This window comes from Rhamphochromis longiceps, linkage group LG6, assembly GCF_057381845.1.
Source record: "Rhamphochromis longiceps isolate RC_006_pf linkage group LG6, R_longiceps_female_GT1.1, whole genome shotgun sequence".
NCBI classification, from domain to species: Eukaryota; Metazoa; Chordata; class Actinopteri; order Cichliformes; family Cichlidae; genus Rhamphochromis; species Rhamphochromis longiceps.
Window position 1 is genome coordinate 22,664,706 of NC_140562.1, and position 22,681 is coordinate 22,687,386.

The window sequence follows — 22,681 nt, forward strand, 5'->3', positions numbered from 1 at the left end:
TGAGGATTAGAAAAGCCTTCTTTATAGCTTAGTTGATCTGAGTCAACATTAGCCGTTTACAATAAGCACAAGACTTTCGAATAAAGCACATTTTTCATTATTGTAATGCCGTCTTTCTTTCTGCTGTCAGGGAACAAACGGGCTTTTCCCGCAACTGCTCAAATTATGATTTACAGCCAGCTATTTCAGGTAATGGTTATAGCACACAGATGAAAAGGCCTCCACTCTCTCATCAGCATGTTTCTGGCCAACAGGGACCGCGAACAATCTTTCAACATCATAAAAAGCGGACCTTCCAGCCAAATTCAAATGTCCCCTCGTTGGTGGCAGAGTTTTCTGCTGCTGTGCGAGCAGTGTGTACCTCATTAACTCAAAGCGCACTGCAGCCTCCTGCATCTTCCGTTTTCCAGCACGTCACGTCGGCAGTGAGCCGTTGACACGCTGTGAGGACACCATCTCTGGTCCATAAATCTAGAGTGATGAGTGTTTCATTTACCCCTGAGTCACACCCTCATAATCAGACGACTGGTATAGCAAAATCAAAATACTCCTATACTCATATCTAGCTCACGTTGCTTCATATACAATAACAGGAGAGGAGAAAAAATTCATTCTGCCACAAATGGGAAATTTCACAAAGGAGCCATTCAGCCTCTCGCACTGGCTGTTACTGAGCTGATCACAGTTATAGGGAGAGCACAAACCATAAGTGAATACAGAGAAACATCGGCAGGATACTGAGAAGACTGCTCTTCGTTTGGATGGGTAATTTACACAGCTACAGATATTTCTATATATGCACAGCTCAACTCCAAAAAGGCCTTAAAATAGAAGGTTTCTGAAGGCTGTGAACAGAACTAGATTTTAATTTTAAATTAACATGCAAAGCATGATAAGATTTGACGGTGCAGGAATGGATGTCTGGGGCGTCACTAGGTATGCCAGGGATGCAAAAATGCAGTGCAGATTAGCTGTGTGTAATGTTTGATGTGAAAGACGCAGGACACGGGAGCTTTAAAACATCACCAGCTTATCTTTACTGATAAAGCTGATAAGACAAGCTTGGCCCATTTTGACAGACCTTTCCATTAATCCGACAGCCCGTGTGCTTCAAGTCTGAAGACGCACTTCACTTAGCACTTCACTTTCCCACAAAAGTCTTGATGGAAATCTCACCAGGTCAGACCGAGTACTGGTTTCAACATGATACGAGTGTGACTGCATACAGTCACGTTAACTCTCAGGCTCTCACCAGTTTACGACTGCGCATGCCTCTTGTGCATGTTTGTGAGGTGCTCAGCTCATTAGAGAATCCCCTTACCAGCAATAACATGAACACATTGGCATTTTATCTTATCGACTCTGTTTCTAATTTGCGATAAGATTAAGGCATTAACCTATGATGCCTCTCTCGCTACCTCTCTGAGCCTGTGAGGGACGTGCAAGGTGGCGTTTAGCACAGACACAGACAGACTTTTACCATGACCATGGCACGCCAAAGGTTTGGTTACAAAAAAAAAAACAACAACAACAACAACAACATTTCAATATATTGGACAATTTCTTTTCAGACACACAAAATATGCTATATGTAGTTAAATGCTTGTTTACAGTATGCCTGACTCTGCTTGCACTGGTTGTTACTTTCCAAACATGTGTTTCCAGCAGGGATGCTGCAGAGTGGTGGCCAAACTATAAACTATGCAACAAAAACACCCATAACACATCGAGTCAAGGAGTTTATTGAACTCCTCTATGTATACCAAAGTATTCTAGAGTCAAATGTGAGGACTGGCAGTCCTGAAATGCATCAATAATCCCACTCACAGCAGCAAATGGCTGAAAAAGAAAACAGTCAATGTCAAAAGTCAAAGTTTAGACCCCAATCTGACTGAAATGCTGTGGTGGGACCTTAAGAGAGCTGCACATAAACAAATGCCCACAAATCTCAATGTGCTGAAGCAACACTTTTAGACTCTCACACTCTGTGAGTCTGATAAAGTCTAAAAACCATTACTTCAAGTTATTGCTGCTAAAGATGGTTCTACAAGCCACTAAATCAAGGGGTGTACTTAATTTTTTACACACTGCTTCTGCTTTTTTTTGCTTTGGTTTGTGTTTTATAAATAATCACAATGCATCTCGGGGTGTATTTACCACATTTTAAGGGTTTTTTTTTTTATTATATCCTTATATGTAACCCTGTAGAATAGATGTGGCGTGAATAAGGCACGGCGGGACCACAGAGCAACGTTCAGAGCCATCTTTATTTAATTCACGTCACACCACAACACCCCAAACCCATGAGTCCCCGTGTTTTTAACTAGGCGGGCGTGATTAAGGATGCCGTGCAGGTGCGTCCGCCCTCCCTGCACGGCACCGCAAACCACGCCCCACCACAATAGAATAAACAGTGTATTTTTCATTTGACCTTTCTTCTACATATACATTTATTAATACATAATTCTAATTTAATCAAACATCTGATGTTTAATGACAACAAAAGGTTTCAGATTCTGATTTAAAGCTCTACCTCTGCTCTGTAACAACCATCTTATATTGAATACAGAGGCTTATTTATCAAACAGGAGGGTTGAGGTTGGGCCCTCTGCTTGAATGAATAGTTTCACAAGTACATCACGACATGATGCCAGGGTTGCTAGCTAAGGAATAATAACATAAAGGGTAGTGAATACAACCACTGTGCCCGAATAAAGCTTGGTCAAATAAAATATAGCAATTGTGACACAGAAGCCTCAAAGGTCTTATCCAAACCCTAACTTACAAAAGAAAACCAATCACAAACCATGTAATTCACACAAAGCTCACTCTGAGAAGGACCCATCTACAGAGATTTTTTTTCTTCTCCACTTTTCCCCCCCTCATGCATCCCAACTAGATGTTCTATCCCTCAGTCACTTTACTTATAAAGTGAAACCAGCTGGAGCAATCACAAGTATGACAGAAACTGCCTGCCACTACCACCTAGCTCAGCCCAAATGATCCACTTGCAAGCAGAGCTGTTTGACAGGTACACATTAACTCAACTCTCCTCTATCATTACTAACCCAACATTTCAGCCATTAGTTAGGCACTGTCCTTTACAGCATTATGCCAAGTAATTAGAAAACCATGCATAAATTATCTTTTATGGGTAGAAGACTGACAGCAAGGACTGAATCTATTCACCTGAAACAGGAAATTAGAGTTTAAAAAAAAGAAGCTTGGCGAAAACGCTGAAACATGGCTTGTTGTAGACAAACAATTGTCACATTTACAGATATTCATTAAGAATGTCATGTTTTCTTAAAACAAGAAGAAAAACACATCATAACTGATTGGGCATAACTTTACGGCCTGATATTGTGTTGGTCTCCCTTTTGCTGCCAAAACAGTCCTGACCCATTGAGGCATGGACTCCACTAGACCGCTGAAGGCGTGCTGTAGTATCTGGCACCAAGATTTCAGACACAGCTTCCTTAAGTTCCCATGGATCAGACTTTTTTTGCCCAGCGCATCTCACAGATGCTCAATTGGACTGAGATCTGGGGAAACTGGGGAACAAGTCAACACCTCGAACTTGTCAAACCATTCCTGAAACAAGAGGCCACAGCCTTCAAGGAATACTGGTCCCATGAAAGGGTGTACATAGCCCGCAACAATGCTCAGGTAGGTCCGTGTTAAAGTATCATCCACATGGATGGTAGGACCTAAGGTTTCCCAGCAGAACATTGCAAGCATCAAAACTGCCTCAGCTGGTTTGCCTTCTTCCTATAGTTCATTATGGTGCGGTCTTCCCTTGGTAAGCAATGCACACACACCCGGCCATCAACGTGAAATAAAAGAAAACATGATTCATTTGACTAGGCCACCTCCTTCCATTGCTCTGTGGTTCAGTTCTGATGCTCGCCTACTCATTGTTGGTGCAACAAAGTGTGATGCGTTGTGTATTCTGACACTTTTCTATCAGAACCAACATGAACCTTTTTGGCAGTTTGAGCTACGGCAGCTCGTCTTGACCACACAGGCCAGCGTTTGCTTCACTAACAGATGTCAAGGTGAAGTCATAAACAGTGTCATAATGCCTGATTGATGTCTAAAATCAGTATAATCGGGCAAAACATAAATGCAAGTTTAATTGATGGATTTATAATCACTCTGCTATCCATAGCTTACACACTGTATATATGCTTAAATACAATGTAAGACCAAAACAATAATTTTGGATTTTCTGCTTTACCTGTCTACATGGGAGAAAATATTTATTCATTGGTTATACTACACAACCACAATCCCAGTCTCCGGTTGAGAAACGTAATTACTTCTTTGTTCCGGATTATGTTTCCTTGACCTCTCAGTATATTCTGCTGACATGTTCCTTTGGTTGGAATCTGATGGGGTTCAGGTGTTTTCTTCTCAAAGAGTTTTGTGTTTAACCTCCTTCCGCAGGCGAATGCGAGCCGAAAGCAAGCACACTGATGTTGGCGGAGGTTATGAACAGGTGCACGGACGCCATCCCACCCAGATAACTCCAGGCACAAAGCCAGAGATGACAAACCTAGTAAGAGGCTTGGTATCACAGAAACAAGTTTTCTGTTTTCGTAGGAGGCTGACTCTGCTTTGACATCTCCCAAAGCTCAGAGAGGAGAAAACATGCTGTGGCAGCATCACTGGAGGGAGACACAGGATCCATTAATATGTGTGTCCTCTGCTGCTAAAAGGTGCCTAGCACTTCTGCTGCTGGCACTGAGCCCCGATCTACTGCCTTTTTCCCCTGATGCTGCAGAACTGCCTTCCTTATCAGGGAGGTCCATCACACAGATTAGAATGTAAACACATTTCTGTGGCACACGGGACCTCTGTATTCTGCAGGATCCAACTACCATCTCTAAGAGGACATGCTGGTTTAAAAAGCAAATATAAGAAGGGGCTGGTTTGAGATTTAAAGTTGAGATTATTTAATGTTTGACTTCAATATTTTACATTTTTGGATTCCATGTTTGTTTGGAGAAATTGCTAACTATTTACTGCCAGAGTGGCAAAAATGTAGGAGAATGTTCTCTTTGGAAAACAAAAAAAATTCTCCAGCTCTTTTTTTATTTCCCAGAGTCTGATTTGCATTTGAATTTAGGACAGCGCATTTGTGTGCCCGGAAATACCCATGCATGCCATCAACTGTTAAAAGTACCACCTTTTACATAGAGATCCTGCTCCATTTAATCCCTAACACCATTGGGATAGAAAGTTTCCATATGTTCACGTAACGTGCACATGCCAGAGTAACTCAGCCTCAGACGTGTACCAAAACCTACAGGAGCTATCTGCTGGATGACGCTATTGGTTCTGCTGCTATAGAGGAAATGAATTTCCAAGAGTGGAGCATGTCTGCAACAATGTTCCCTGACAGAGTAATCCATTTACAACCACGAAATATGAAGTCACAGGATGTCATGTGAAAAGATGGCGAGCCAGAAAAGCGACAACTTCCAGAGAAACTCATTATGCGAATCACATATGGACAGCTTTCCATGGCATGCAAGCATATGGCTAAAAAGAACTATAAAGAATAGAATACAGTATTTTGTATGTCTTTAATATTGTGGCAGTGAATGTACATTTAGATATTGTTGCAATAAATATAAATATTTACCTAAGCATACTAAATTATGTAAATATAAATCTCTGTGTGGGTTCAGTGTTTTCCATTTTTAAATAGTCTTTATCTGACAGAGGTGCTGCAAAGTGCATGGGCAATTTTAGAGTCATTATCTCCATTAGGCTTATGTACAATAATGCTTTGACAATATGATTTGGGGCAGCTGTATATAATAATAGGATGAGATTATTTTTTAAATATATAGGAACAAATGTTATAATATTGACTGTAAATGGTGTTTAATGGTCTGAGACGAGTAATTTATGTGTCAGTACATATAAAGTAAATAAAACACTGGTTTATTCTTTGACATGGTAACTATGGAAGGAAACTTAAATACTGCATTCAGTTAAAATATATGTTGTATATTTTTCATACCATACAGTCTACTGGAAGGAAACAAACACAGAAAAGTACAGACAAACAAAGGAGAGACTTTATGATGGTCACCAGGGTGAAAAGAGAAATGCACATATTGATTTTGAAATAAGAAAGGCTGAAGTTTGAAGAGGGAACTGTTGCATTCAACTGAATACATGTTTGCATAACTATAAATCGAATTATGAAGTCATATCCAAGTACCGATATAGTTATATATCTGTTGATATAAGCACAGGGAGACCCAATGTGCTCAAGTGTTTCAGAAAATGAAATGGCAACAGTGTGGATCATCTTCACAACCACTTCGGCAGTTCTTCTGAACGTGCTGTGAACGCCTGGATCCGGCTTAAGTAGCCATGAATACGGCAGAGTGTCAATTGATAAGTTTGATTGCGGAAGTTTTGCAAAGAAACAATAGCAATGTTTTCTTGCCTTGGCAGCTGCTCACAACAGTGTGTGTGTGTGTGTGTGTGTGTGTGTGTGTGTGTGTGTGTGTGTGTGTGTGTGTGTGTGTGTGTGTGTGTGTGTGTGTGTGTGTCATAAAAACAAGTTAACAGATCTTGTGGGAGTTGGAAGTGCCAAAACCGAAGATCCTTTAAAAAAAAAAAAAAACAACTAATATGAAGCCGTAACCTGTAAACACCAAGTCCTGCAGCTCAGCCTGTCATAACTGCTGAATAAAATATTCAATTCTTTCACTGTCTAGGCCAAAAATGCTCTATAAATAATAATAACAATAAAAAGGTCTGTGCGCCTCATACCAGTGAAAGACTGGCTGATGTAACCACAGCTCCTGTTTCATTGCTGGGTGACAGAAAACAAGCTATATTGCAGGCACGACATGGGACTAGAAGAGTGTGACTTGCACACATAGACCCAAATAAAGAGTGCTTCTGACCACTTAATAAATGAACTGCCTGGAGCTCAGTCACTAAAGTAAAAATGGATTAGAAAGACTTTGACAAATGCCTGCCAGGATATGAAAGGCATAAAAGCACACGGGGTAAGAAAAACATGTCCTGCATGTACTTTTTTCAAAACCACATCATTGATGACTTTATGATCATAGTAATTAAAATTCAATGTCTACTTTAAATGGCCATTCCACTGCAACTAATGAAAATACGCCAAATATTTTGTTCATGTAAGGCATTTGTCACTTAGCTAATTAAAACTCTAATTTCACAAAGCTAATTACACATTTGCTATTTGCCTGTCAGCAAACACCCTCCCTCTAAAAGGGAAATATTTCATCATGTTGTAATGTCTTAACAACGCCGAAGCACCAAGCAGGTCCCCCTTAAAGCACAAACTAAGTCTTTGTTAACTTGTTCTTTTTTCGTGCAGTTTGCTGACACGTGCACTTGTAGCTGCCGTTCATTGCGATCTATAATTATGACATCAGAAGGAGACTGGTGAGGAAGGTGGAAAACCTTTGCACAAATACGGGTTCTCTCTCCAGTGTTAGATTTGCATCCCTAATATTAATTTCTGTGGAGTTAAAGGGACATTCAACATATTTTGATTCTGTCAGGAACCCAATGTTTCTGTATATGGCAGGTAGAATTGTTAGCTTGTCAACTTCTTTTCCCTAATTCAAAAGCTGAACATATTGTTGGCATTTATAAGTTTACGCACTGGTGCATTTGGCCATATGTTCATCATTATGGAAATCTGCTAGCTAATGAATGAGGAAATGAGCTCTGGCATGTCTTTGCAGCGTGTTGAATGTTGGTTATTAATGACAGGCAAAAAATCCAAATTCAGCCAACAGTGTAATTATCACGCCATATATTCACACGTATCCTTTAGAAGGGCAAGGAGACTGGAGCCTATAATGGGAAGTTAAAGGTGGAGGTGGACAGGTTTGCCAGTCATTGTGTAAATAATATGGGGGAAATCCTGAAAGCTTTAACAACACATGCCAAGAGGTTTGAAGCTATGAGGAGAAACGCTGAGCAGTAAAGATATAAAATCTTACTGACGATCACTGAAAGCTTCAATTGTTGTCAAGCTGTCAAAGAAAAAAATATCCTGGCGATTTTTCAGCACATCTGTGTAAGACTGTAGTGACAAGAAAAACAAAAGGTAATGAAAATAAACACGAGGAAAAAACTTCTCATTGTGCATCCTTAAGCAGTGCTGGAATGTCTATCAAAACATGACCTAGCTGTACGCGTAGCTGTAGGCGAGAGGTTGGGAAAATTATGGAACTCCTTTTGTCCCTCCAACAGGTCGTGACACATTCCCAATCTGTGTGCAATGCCTTGCTTCAATATGAGCGTTCAACCAGACATAACAAACGTGTTTCCTGAAATACACCAGTTATCATCTGAAATTATGTTGGAACCATTTATTAATAAATTACAACTGAAAAATTAGTAATTGGCAAAAATGTATAAATTCCAATCTATTGTTTTCCTTTTTCCTTAGCAATAAAAAAAATCACTGTCTCTGTAGACACAATTTAGATCTAATGTCGGATTTGGCCATAATGCACAGCACTACATGTGGCACAAATCAAACACAGCACCAGAGCACAAACACTTCATACCACCAGTCATGTGTCTAGACTTTGCTTTGCTACAGTTACTTCCACATCATAACTTTTTTAATTACACATATTGTTCTTTTTATGCCATAACTGGGATGAAAACTGACCTAAGTCTGCTTTATAAATGAGCTGCCTGTAAAATTAAGTGGGCTGCATATGGGGTTAGGTGATCTGTTCTCCTCCCATGAGTAACCCGCACCACTGCAGCCGGTATCATCCATTTGTTATAGTGGTGCTATCCACCCTCCATAACCAATGCTGTGTGTTAAATAATGTTATAACATTTTCCTGGTGTTTGAGTTTTTGTATCCTCACAGTTTTACTAACTTGCTCAATCAGCTTTTGTATATATAAAATAGCTTATCTTCACCATGTTCAGCCCACACACAACGCGATCTCTTGCTGACAATCACCCATGCCAAATTAAACAAAAATGAGTGGAGATAAACTAGTATCTCTACCAATTATTATTCCAATTTAAAATCAAAGCTTCAGATAAAAAAAAAATAGCCTTCTTCTGATTTCTTTAACTTCTAAAAAGGGAAAGGTGCATCAGGGACGCAGAACTGAAACTACAGTGAGGCAGATTAAATTGACAGAATTACATTTATCCAATAGTAAAATATTGATTTCATAAAACAGGAAAACACGAAAAGTTTGCCTTTATTGGCAAACTGTCGGCAATGACTCGGACCATCTCTGACACCACTGCAGCTGCAATAAGAAACTAAACTATCCTGTAGTGATTTGTAGGTAATTTCAGCCTTCTGACATTGCTCGTTGGGCTTGACATCACTTCCATTCACATCAAAGAAAGTGTGTTTTGAATATTGATATTTTGAAAGTATACATAGTGCTTATTCTCAAAGATTTCTGGATGGTTAAAGAGAGACAAAAGCAACACCACGACAAGCTTAGCTACTGTATCATTTCAACACTTATGGAGATAGCATTGAATATCTTAGCCATCATTATAACAATGTGACATTTTAATAATGGCACGTCAAAGAAGACAGATCAATAACTCTCCTTTCGGCTCCCATTGATTGCATAGTCTAAATGTTGGCTTGCAGTCGGTCTCCTGGGCACCGTTCGCTGCCCTGTTTAAAGTGGATGTGGCAGGGGAAAAACTCCTACATTCTTTTGCTTTAAAACTCGGATCGTTCGTAATCGATCCATCCTGTAATAGCCACAAGCACATTGTTGCAGAAGATTCAATGACCACAGAGCTGTAATCTGGACCAGCACATTCACAGCTCAGAGAAACAAATAACCTGAGGCCATCCAAAGGCTGACACGCTGGTAAACTATCTTCACAAGGAACACACCGTTTGTGTACTTGAAATGTGTTTTTTATATATATTTTTACCACAGCAAATCAATCTGTCCCATTTCATGAGGTACTGGAACCTAAAGAAGGTCACATGTTATGAGTTTTTCAAGGAAAGAAAGCACTACAATAAACTTCTGTAGATTAAAGAATTTTGAGAGCTGTGTAAATGAGAATAGAACAATGTAATTAAGGGAAGATGATTCAAATGCTTTTATTTAATTGAAAACTTTAGTAAACAGAATGGTTAAAAAACGATTTTGGGAATTTTGACTTTGAAAGTAGGAATCTTTTGTTTAAAAAATAGCTTATTATCAGTAACAGCATCTAACACTATACATCATTACAATATTGAAAACAACATAGAAACACATTTAAATGAAATGTAATAAAATGATTGTGTTCTTCAAAACTGCACTTTCAAGACGTGAGGAAAATAGATTAAATAAAAAACACTTTTTTAACATTTCTTCAGGCTACAAAGAGCTACAAGTATGTTAAGTCTAGAAAATGCTTAATTTCACCTGTTCTTTCTGTTACGGCTCCTCAAAGTCTTCCTCCACAGTTGTACATTTAAACTAAGTAGTTTGTTTTTATTCAGCGCACACTCTCAGCACTCTACACTCTGCCAGAGCTGTCAAAGTCAGGGAGTATATGGCATAAAGCTGGCATCGTTGGGGGGCTGTGTCAATGTCTTTTGGCCTGCAACCTTTGTAAAATCTTCCAGCCAGAATGGCTTTTAGCCCTAGTTTTGCAGTGCTAACTCAAGTATAAATAAAGGCTAGTTGGACACCAGCCAACTGGTGTCCCTTTTGCTCTCTGTGTCCTTACAGAAATATTGGGTTGTCAAAGGCAGGGCCCCTCTGAATAGAGAAATAGAGAAATGTAACCTTATTATTGTCACTGCAGAAACAAACACACTCCTGGAGCTTAAAAGCAAGATTTTAACAACAAATTAGAGATGGACCGATCCGATATTACATATCGGTATCGGTCCGATACTGACCTAAATTACTGGATCGGATATCGGAGAAAAATAAAAAATGTAATCCGATCCATTAAATATCACAAAAGCACCTCACAAAACTTGCAACACACCATAACTCACCTCAGAACGTTAGCACGTCGGAGCAGTATGCATCACGTGATAGAGCGGCTGTGGCATGCGGGACCTGTCGGTGGTCTGGATAGCATGTGGAGCTTCGCTAGCAACCCGGCATTTCATCTCCGACAAAGTTATCCCGAGAGAAGTAAAGCAAGTGTGTAAGTCCATCTCTGAATGTTTGTAAAGCATTCCTGCGTTAAGCTTAACAAGCGACTGCCTCTCGCTCTCCGGCTGCTACTTCAATCGTGAAACTGCTTAACGATCAGCTGATCGGCTTTTCTGTCGCGAGTCCGTGTCTCTGGTTTGCTTTTGGCCCACTTTGCACCAGAAAGAGGAAACCAGCGGCTGAACAACAGCAGCACGTTTAAGCTTGATCAGCTGTTGTTAGAATTTATTTAATATTACTTTCTACTCGAGGATCTTTATCTACGTAGCTGACGGCTGGTAACTGTGCAGGGGCGGATCTAGCAAAGTTTAGCCAGGGGGGCCGATAGGGCATTAACAGGGAAAAGGGGGCACAAAGACATACTTTTCTTTCTTATTCTCGTTTAAAATGTCGAGCTTTTAATAAATAATTATCTGACACCCAAAGTTTTAATTTGATGTAAAATGAATAGAAGTCAATTACTGTATATAGTGACTATTAAGTCTAATATATATACCCTAGTAAGCTATAGTACTTTTTACTTTGGGAAGGTACCATCTGTGCAGTCTGCAATTTTGTTGAAGAAAGATGTTGAATCTATTTAATATTTCTTGAAAAATAATTGATTTCTGTGCATTTTTTCACACTTCATCAAATTAAGGTTGATTACGTCGATTAAGCATCATGAGGTGGAGCGTGAGGGGTGGTTCCCTATTTTTTATTTATTTATTTTTGTTGTTGCTGGGAGTTGGAACCCTATTAGTTAGGTTGCTTAATATTTACGCTAAGTACTCTTTAAAATACCAGAATAGTGAGGATGGTGTAGGTCTAAGTTTATTAGATTGATCAGTATTGCTGAACTATGAAATATTTTTTTTGTATACAGGTATAACAGAATAGCTTTAGTGTAGTTGTTGTTTTAAACTTGAGTATGAACTTGCAGACTTGCAAAATGCAGCAAGATATTTAAAAAACAGTTTTGTTGATTAAAAAACACTATATCGGATTCATATCGGTATCGGCAGATATCCAAATTTATGATATCGGTATCGGACATAAAAAAGTGGTATCGTGCCATCTCTACAACAAATACTCTGTTTTGATGGAATAAAAATCATTGCTCCTTTAGCTTTCTTTGGCTCTCCAGCTCACATTTTAATTAAGTGATAGAAAGCAGACACTTTGTCTCAATATTTATCTGCGTCCTCGTTATATCCACAAATGTGTTGGCGCTACACAGACATTCCTATTTAGGAATGTGGGACAAGAATCAAGGGATTACAGACTGGCCACAAACACCACACGTGCCCTTTGGATAATTAGAGGAGGATTTACGAGTCATTATTCTGTCTTACGGAGCTGTCTGCATACTAAAGGCACAAATCGTGCGAACACTGATGTTAAACTCAGTCTCAAACCTCTTCTCACAAATTCCAAACCAAAAATAGCCTGATACACATTAGTGTAGATAAAAGAATCTACAGTTATCAAAATATCAAGGTAGGTCGCTCCTGCAGCCTAGGTGATATATGTTTATTGTAAAAAGATCTGCAGACACAGAAACAGACAAAACACGTGCATAAAAGACGATTCTCGCCTTTATCAGTGTAATCCTACACCATGAGGGTCTAAAATACACAAGGGAAAACACAACTAACAACAAGGTGTTGAACAAAAGCAACTGAGACATGCATGCCAAAGTCTATCCACAACCTTGCTTTGAGCCAAATTAGATGTGGGCAATGGGGGAGGTCCCTCCTATATAAAGAGCACATTTTATGGTACTCACTAAAACCAAATATGACACATCATCTATTATAGTTCAATCGATACAGAACTGAATAAAAAGGTTTGAGCTTTTCTTTGAGCCCGTGCTTACAAAGACAGAAATTCCAGTGAGGTGACACATAATGATGGGAACAGCAAAATACTTTAATTTTGCTGTCAGGAGTTTGTGAAAATAAAGTTGAAAACATGTCCTTTGTGTCAAAGCAATGCTTATGACCTGAAATTATAGAGGCTCTGAACAGAAACAAAAGGAAGGTAGGAAGCGAAAAGGGAGAAACATGGAAAAAGAAAAACAGACAGAAGGAGAGAGCGTGCATACTGCAAAATATGCCAGCTCACATAGTAAATCAACAAGACAGATGCATGCCATATTTAAGAATGAAGTATCAAGCTGCAGATTTCAGCTCTCCATTGCTAATTTAAGTTACTCAATTAGTTCAAGACTGCTATGGAAAATATTAGTAATCAATTAATTATGTGACATTCATTCATTTTTGGAGGCTCTGCTTTCCACACATAACCCAAAATAAAGGTAACCAGATTAGCATCTCCTCGTTTCCACTTGTAATTATAAATTAACACAGTGGAATGCAACATTTTATAATAATATGTGAAATGTTTGTAGTGGACGTACATGTTGAGTCAAAGGAAACCATCAAAACATCCTTTGGGACGAAAGACTTTGGTCACGCAGGTAACCATATGGTCGATTGGCCAAACAGAAGCCATTTCTCCCAAAAAAAGATCATGACAGTCCACTGGGAGATTGCCAAAAAATAGCTTCCAGACTACGAGAAACTAAATCTTTTTCTCAGAGCAATGCTACAGTTTAAAATAAATGGCTGTCACATCATGCTGTGGGAATGTTTTTCTTTGACAGTGTCTGGGACAAGGACAAAAGCAAAAATGGATGCAGGAAAATATCGAGCAATCCTTTGACAAAACCTTTTCTAAAGTACAAAGGATCTCAAAAGTCACAAAGGAAACCGTTGCTTCAGGAAACCTCTGGACCTAAATCCAGATTAGTATCTCTGGAGCGACCTGAACGTGGCTGTGGACCAACACCAATGGTAAAAACTTCCAAACTGATATGTAACAGTTTTGACTTTGTCTTTTTGTACACTGGACGAGCTCTTCACCTTATCTACATCTTGTCTGTCTTACTCTAGCTACATATAGACCGGTTGGGCACAGGGTTTGCCCAACCGGTCTATATGAGTTTTATGGATTTAGACCAGGGCTGCCCAATCCCAGTCCTCGAGAGCTACTATCCTGCAGCTTTTAGATGCATCCCTACTCCAACACAGCTGAATCAAATGGTTTGATTACCTCTTCAGCATGCCATCATGTTTGGCAAAGGCCTGATAACAAGCCATTCATTTGATTCGGGTGTGTGGGAACAAGGATGCATCTAAAAGCTGCAGGACGGTAGCTCTCGAGGACCGGGATTGGGCACCCCTGATTTAGAGAATTCATATGACTGTATAACTTCATGCTGTCCTGTGAGGAGTTCTTCAAGATTATTATGGATTATTGTTACAGACTATTCTGGTTTTTGGCTTTATTGGCTTTTTTTTTCTTGGTTATGTCTTAACCAGCTTGAACATGGTCGGTCTTGCAATCAACAGCTAGAATAAAAATTAGCACCTCCAAATCTACAGTGATGGTGGTCATCTTGGAAAGGATGAATTGTCCAATAGGGCTGGAGATAAGGTGCGGTCTCAGAGGAGTTCCAGTAGCTTGGGGTCTTGTTTGCAAGTGGGGGAAGAGTAGAGGGGGAGACTGACAGGAATGTCCAACCATAGGGGTAAAAAAAATAAAATAAAATAGATGGACTGTTAAAATTTGAAAGAAAAAAAAAAGGGGGGGGGGGGGGGGGGGGATTTCTAGTCAAACCATTTCCAAACTGTTAACAAAAATGATTAAAAAAAAAAATCCACATAAGAGTGGATGAACAAGACTGCAGTCTCTAGAAAAGAATATTAAGAATAAAAGAATATAATTACTTAACAAATAAATTGAATATATGGCTTCTGATTATTTTGTATGATAACAAATATGACTTCTGAATATTGGAGAAAAACAACTACTAAAGTAAAAAGTCCAAATATTTTAGACTTCATAAAAATTATTTAATCATTTAATTACACTATAATGTCTACAATGGAAAAATATAGTGGTAACTAAAGGAAAAGATATTTTTTCCCCACATACAATAGTCTAAACTATGCTCCACAGGAATGGCCTGCAGAGATGAGATTGCGCAGGCTGAACAGACTAATCACTAATTAATTACGAGTGCAGTGAAACTGCGTTAGAAACATGTAATCCAAAACTCATTGAAAACTAGCTGAAGGTAAGGCAAATTGTCTTCCTCCTCAATACCCACACTGCAATCCCTCACCAGAGATTATTGAACAAAACAAAACTGGGGAGACAAATGAATATTCATGATATGACATTTGCAAGGAGCTCATCGTGGAGGCAGTCAGTGGCTCTGCATTTAAATGGGCACAATTCAAACATCACTGCAAATAGTGAAACTCTGTAGTAAGCCTCCAGGGAGTCTAGATGTGTTTGAACCTGAATTGTAGAAATAAAGTGCCAATTATCCCTCTAATTACGAATAAAAAAGCTAGCTGCCTGTTGTGCTGGCTCCCATGTTTACGGCATATCTTTAAATCTGCAATTTAAAGGCTCTAATGAGTTCAATTAATTGAGAATGAGAGGAGTGATTTGGGAGTCACAGCCTGCTGTTTGGAGTTGTAAGCCCACGGGGATGCATGTTAACCAAATGTAGGGATACAGTTCAAATATATCCTCACTTAAAATAATAAGATCATTTAAAAACACATGCATACTGTATATTTATATTTGTATCAAAATATTCTCTACAAAGAAACTACAATCTCTCATTTTAACGACATAGGGGTCATATGATTGTTGGGTTTTTCTCTGTATGTATCATTGTCGGGTCTACCTTACAGTATAAAGTGCCTTGAGGTGACAGTTGTTGTGATTTGGCGCTTTATAAATAAAATTGAATTGAATTGAATTGAATCGAATTCCAGGTCTGAGGCAACACTAGTGAGAAACGGTTTTAAACTTGCCCTCTAACACCAGCAGTGGTGACTCCTGTGGTTTGAAAAAGAAAAAGAGTCTGAGATAAGTCTATGGAAAAGTGACCATACTACTCATATAGTTACTTGATCTTAAAAACAAAAATATGTTCATTTCCTATAACATTTAGTAACATCTCGTATAATCCCGCTTCTTGTCCTAGAAGAGCTGGGATAGGCTTCTGCCTCCCTGCAACCTTAACCCTTGGTAAGTCTAAAAAAAAGTACCCCTTATGAGGTCCTAGAGGCAAAAATCGACCACGCCATAAAAAGTGCTATAAAAAGATTATACATTAATATTTTTCCATTTCAAATTAGCCAATATTTTAGACCTACTTCTCCTTGAAATATACATATGAAGTTTTAATTATATTTTCGTTGTTTTAACCCTTTAAATCCCAGGTTTATTACAGGAGCGCCGTTTTTTTAGCCCCAAAAAACAAAAAAGTAAATATTTTCAAAAAAAACCCCATTTGAAGTAATATTCGTTTGTTATTATAATTAGGCCTTTAGATGGACTAAAGATCGGCACCAAAATTAATTTCGATCCACTTACAATTTTTTTTTCCGGAGCCGGAAATGTTCTCCAGGCGGCCAATGCTCCTTCTCTAGGCCGACAGAGGTGCATCTTCCCGGCTAAGTCGCGACGAAGAACCGGGGCATTTTTTCGTGGGACGCATTTCTCCATCACACACGTCCGGTACCACGTGACAACAAATACGTCATTTCCGGTTGAGTAAAAAAAAATTTGCACCCTCTCAACGACCTGGGGACAGAAAATGGTCCCGCCCGATCAGCGGGCGAAGCCGGTGCTGCAAGCCGCAAATGAGTCTTCTTTTCCCGCAGGTCTGTTAAGGCAGCCCGCTGTTTTCCAGCAGTCGTCAAATGTGAAGCAAGGGCGCCACCCGGTGGCCAAATAAAAAAATTACAACTCTAAGGCCTCTTCTCCAAAACGGAAATGAAACTTAAGCCATCGCCGAGATGCTTACGGTATAAATCCTGCAGTGAAAAATAGCGTTTATAATGGGTTTCAATGGGGCGATTTATGGCTCTAGCGCCTCATGTGGATGGCGGTTTTTAGCTTAGCCACCTTAAGCTAATTGAATAAACGGAGACGGCAATTCTAAAGAAAAAAAAAAGGGTTGGAAGGTTTGGCTATATTCTATTCAACACAGTGAAAATGGCCTAATATTAAAAAATGCTGTGGATGAAAAATGGCTGTAGGTCCTACTGAGGGTTAATAACTTTGAGATTCTTAGATTAAACACTTTGGACTCAGGAGGAATATTTGATTTATTACAAGCATTTGGAGAGTTGAAGTTCTGAATGGTGTCAAGATCAGTAAGTTACATTTAGTGCTGGGAAACTGGATGGAGATTTTAATTAGCCTGATATCCAGGGTTAGTTGAAAGAGAAATCTGTATACATGGCAAGTGTCTGAAGGATACATCAACTCAGTAAAATTCCAAATAGATTACCCTTGACATTTGTCTGTCAAAAGCCTAAGGATGCTAAGCACCTTTTGACAACTATCTGACAGCCAGGCAGAAAAAAACACATTTAGCCCCATTCCTTAACTTTCCCTCGTTACTATTACTGAACTCAGACCAAACACTAATGGTTTCCAGAAAAAACAAACTAAACACGGGCAGAGAGTCAACAATGTGATCTTCAGAATAAGCTGATATGTTAATGCACAAATCAACGGTTAAATACATTTGTGTCTGAACCTGATGTAAATCTCTCAGCAGAGCATCATTCAGCCCGATGGCTGGACAGCAAAATAAGTGACTAAAAGTGGAAGTTTGAGTTTGAGCTTTGAACAAGTTTTTTCAACTGTTCCTTTTCCAGGATGGAATGATTTTGAAAACAAAAAAGTATTTTCTCTAATGTTAAGAGGAAGTTCTGCTTGTAGCGTCAAAATTATGCATAAAGGCTCAAACACATATGCATGCATCCCCACTAATTTACTAGCCATCAACAAGCTTCTGGCCAAATTCTGGCCAATTTTAACCACTCATCTTGGCCAGAATTAGTAACCTGGTTTGCATGGACCCAGCACATATTGACAATGATAATTATTTTAAATAACTTACACTGAATATAAGAAGATTCACTTTTCTATAACCTAAAGGAAGAAAAACTGAACTTTCACAGAGATGCAAGATTTCATTTGGAAGATGAAATCATTGTCATACAGTATTTATTTTATTTTTTTTTATAGTTTATGATAATCCAAAAGAGTGAAGTTCTACTTTAAGAATTAGTATTATGCCCTCAGGGTATCCAGCCAATATCTGTGGTTTTTTTTAATGAGAAAAAGTCAAGTTCATGAATCTAGACTTCAATCAAATACAGCTAATTATCTTCTAGTAAGTTCATTAATAGTAAAATGACATGCCTGAGGGAAAACAATACCCATGAAAGGCAGCCAAACTGATTTAACAGTGGAACAAATCTGGTATGTGCACATATTACAACCTTAATCCAAGTCACTGGAAAAGCAGAGCAGGAAACAAAAAGAAATTAATCCACCCACATAATAAAATAAATGACACTTGTAATTTGGACATTCCATCTCACATCTTACAGGCAAGTCTTCCAGCTCACAAACACATATGTTAAACATCTGAATTTTACCTGGAAGCTAAACATGACAGATGTTTAAAAGCTCAGTGTGGAGAAAACAAGCAAAGCACTGAAAATTGTGCAAGGGTCACAACTTCTGATGAAGCTAATATTTCCAGTGGGATTTAAATTAAAAAGAAGAGGGTGATGCAGGAAGATGTCAGTTATGGGAATAGGAAGTTCCAGCTCAGCTGCAAACACCATTTCAAATCGTTTAATGTGTTTAATGTTGCCTCGGAATATTGTGAAACTACTTAACACTGCGTGGATATTATAATACTGAAAAGCCATTACAGATCGACCCTGACAACACCGCATCAGCAGCCCCGCGGGCTGGGAAGTATCACAAGTTCACCACATTAACAAAACTGTTTTTTCCCCCAGTATATCTAAACTAATGGGCAGATTTAGAAGCAAATCAAAACTTTTACATCAAAAAATGAATCAAGTGGCGTATTCGTGACAGAGGCCATTGGTAATCATGAACCTACAGAGAATTAATACAAAGCCTGCAGCTTTCCTTCGAGCTTTAATGACTACTTAGCATTTTTAGCTCACCGATTTGGTTTAACAACCTCAGGTTTACTGTTTTGCTTCAGTCTCTGTGCTCTTTCTGATGCAGCAGCAAAGAGCAACTAGTCAACAATGAGCAACTAGGTGATAACGGAGTATTTATATTAAAAAAAACAATTTTAGATTAAAACCTGGGGTAAAATAAGAGAACCCAGCAGGAAAAAGTGCTACTGTACCACAATGACTGGATTTTTCTTCTTACTTTTTAAAATGTATTTTAGCTATTGCATACACAGCCCTTCAATGGAGAAAGGTCATGAGGCACGTTGTGAGGTTATTGTGTTCTAGTGCAGCACTCAGTTGTTCAAAATATCTGAAACAGCACCTTTAAGTACACACAAGCCAAGTTATTAATGTACAAAACAAAATATTCTACATGATCTGCATCCAGTTAAATTACCCACATAACCAAGTTCCTAATTCCAGTAAAAGCAAATCTCTTCCTCATTTTTTCTATTAATCTATGCGTACTTTTCAAGAAATATACACAGTCAGCTGCGGAGTTTGGGGAATCTCAATCACATCTCTCTTGCAGTAGAAGCAGGGAGCCGGAGACAAATGGAGCCAGCTTTCATTCAAGCAGTTCAACTTCTGCCATGCTGTTGTAACCTACGACAAAAAACAAAGGAACTCGTCTCATCTGCGTGTACCAAAACAACCCCGAAGGATCTAATAGCGCCATGTCTCAAGCATGACAACTTTGCAGTTCTTCACCAGCTCTCCCCTTTAATGGCTCGTTGTCTTGTTCACCCCCTCGTTCCTGCCTTGTTTTCTACTGATAACCCTTGTCTCCCCTCATGCTGTCTCACCCCTATCTCAATCTCCCACTGTCACCCACTCCATCATTCTACCATGCTTTATTTGCACCTCCTCTCCTCCATCTATTAAGTGAAGTGCTGGAGACAAGCCACTGGCTGTTCTAACACAATGGCCCCTCTATTCACATTGCTGTTTATCTGTTTGCAGACAAACCCTGACTAAACGTAGTGAATCAGCGCCTCCATACAAGCAGGACAACTTTGTTGTTCTACATATTATGCACACCTGGGAGCCTGTGTGTACAATTTTTTAATCAATGAATGCAAATAGGTCCGTATATAAAGCAAAACAGTTTATGGAGATGTGCTAGCATGATTATTATTTGACAATTGTTTATTTTTTAGCAGTCAGACGCTTGGAGGTTTTTCCATGTATACTGTAAGACCTAAATTGTACCCGACCTTGGAAATGGATAAAAATAGAAAAAATGGATGAAGGCAAACTCTCATTTATTAACCCTCCTGCCTTCTTGGGACCTTTTTGTGCCACTGCTATGTGTTAAATGGCTGCCATTTCCACTGTGTTCAGCGGAATATAACCAAACTTGCCACAGGATAGTTTTTACCTGTCAATGTTAATATTCCAGTGTGAATTCCTTAAATCAGCCTAAAATGGCTGAGCAGCAGAAATCCCCACACCCATCACCCTGGGGACCATTTTCTGCCCATTGACTTCCATTATAAACGCTATTTTTCAACCCCAAATTATCATCATATGATTTTATTTTTTCTTCTTTTCTTGGATGTCAATGAAGACTCAGGGCCTTGAAGTTTTAATTTTTAAATTGCAAAAAAAATGCAAAAAAAATAATGGCAGGTCAAAATGTATGTTGGTGCCAATCTTTGGTCCATCTAAAGGCCTACTTATAATGACAATCACATATTACTTCAACTGGTTTTTTGTGGAAATATTTAGTTTCGTTTTTTGGTTTTTGGGGCTTATAACACAGGGCGCTCATGTAATAACACTGGGATTTGAAGGGTTAAAACAACGAAAATATAATTAAAACTTTACATGAATATTTCAGGGAGAAGTAGTTTTACAAGGTTGGCTAATTTAAAGTGGAATAAAATATGGATATATGGTCTTTTTATGGCGTGGCTGAGAATGGTCCCTAGGGTGATGGGTGTGAGTTTTTTAAAGGATGGCAGGAGGGTTAATTTCAAATCCATTGCTCTAGAGTACAGAGCAGAAATAACCCCATTTCAAAATTTCATGTTTCAAAGGCTTGTGGGTGTTATATATTAGTTTTGCACACATGGAAATATTTATGCACACGTAAGGGGAAAACACTGAAATTTTCCCTGTAGTACTGTACGTGTGTACATGTGTGGAGCCATTTGTGCGCACAAAAGGAATAGATAGATGGGGAGGCTCATGCGCTGGAGCTCTGTACAAATTGTGTGCCTTTCGTCTCTGCTCCTCTTTAATTACACAGTACAGAATCACAGGGGCTACCTGCATGCAAGTATAATTCTGCAGGAGCAGACATCAAGAGCACCGTTTATCATGCAGAGTGCTGACAAAAGTGGAACAGCTGAAATTTAGTATCTCTACATGATTTTCACTCTTGGTATAGACACCCCGCCTACATCACATAGAGTACTTCAGTTCAGGTATCAGTGGAGTTTTAGGGAAGAGCATTCTAGATGTCACTGAGGTTTAGGCTAGAAATTGATGCTAAAGTTTCACTGTGGAACCACATTAATGAGCTAAAAATCAGTGAGACCCAATATAACCAGTACAGTGCAGTCAAAAGTAAAAGGATAATGACATGAGCTCAGTTTTATTTGGCTCTAATTCAGCACAACAGACCAACAATGAAACATTGACTATGCAGTTAAAGTGCTTCGATAGTCTTCTAATGACGTTTCGTGTGGGTTCAAAAAGGTTTCCTGCTTTTTGTGCCTGCACTTCTGAGTATTGGGACTGTTCCTGCTGCTCTATTCGTTTTGTTGTTTTTTTGCTTTCCCACGCTGCCAAACTCTCCTCACTCTCAGCTTTGTCATTACTCCTCTGATGCAATCATCTTTTTGGCCGTCTTCACCGAGTCAATTGGTCTCATATCCCCTCTTTAAAACTCAACGCTAATTATGTCAGTTTGCCTTCCAAGTCCATCTTTCCTCTTCTGCATCTCCACCTAATCCAGGATGTTCTGAAAACATTGTCCAAAGTTACAATCAGCCATCTGCTAACTCTGCTCCACCCCCAGACATTTTGGCAACTTTGAGACTTCGTTCTGTTTTTTACTTTACTGGAGTCAAACTGCCAAAAATGAGTTCAGTGTGGAACTTCTTTTTATACAATCCCCCAATTTTAGGACAATGGAGCTGAACAAACATACAGACAAGATATCCAAGTTTCCAGGATGACTTTAGTGATGGTGAGATCCCTATAATGTTTTTTTGGTTAATCTGTGCCATGAAAAGAAATTTTGTAAAGATTTATTTAACATACAATGAACTCTTCTAATTTAGGAGATGCCTTGACTTTCCTATACCTCAACCTTGTTTTCTTTAAATAAATATCTCAACACATTTTGAATTATTTCTCATCAAAATTTCTTAACAAACATGAGAAAAA

The 22,681-nt window shown here is 38.9% G+C and overlaps 1 protein-coding gene across 1 annotated transcript in view; it reads right to left on the reverse strand.

Annotated features, from left to right (window-relative positions):
* The window catches only part of gstcd (glutathione S-transferase, C-terminal domain containing), a 52,498-nt gene that overhangs the window by 19,230 nt on the left and 10,587 nt on the right, over positions 1-22,681 (reverse strand). The window lies entirely within an intron of this gene.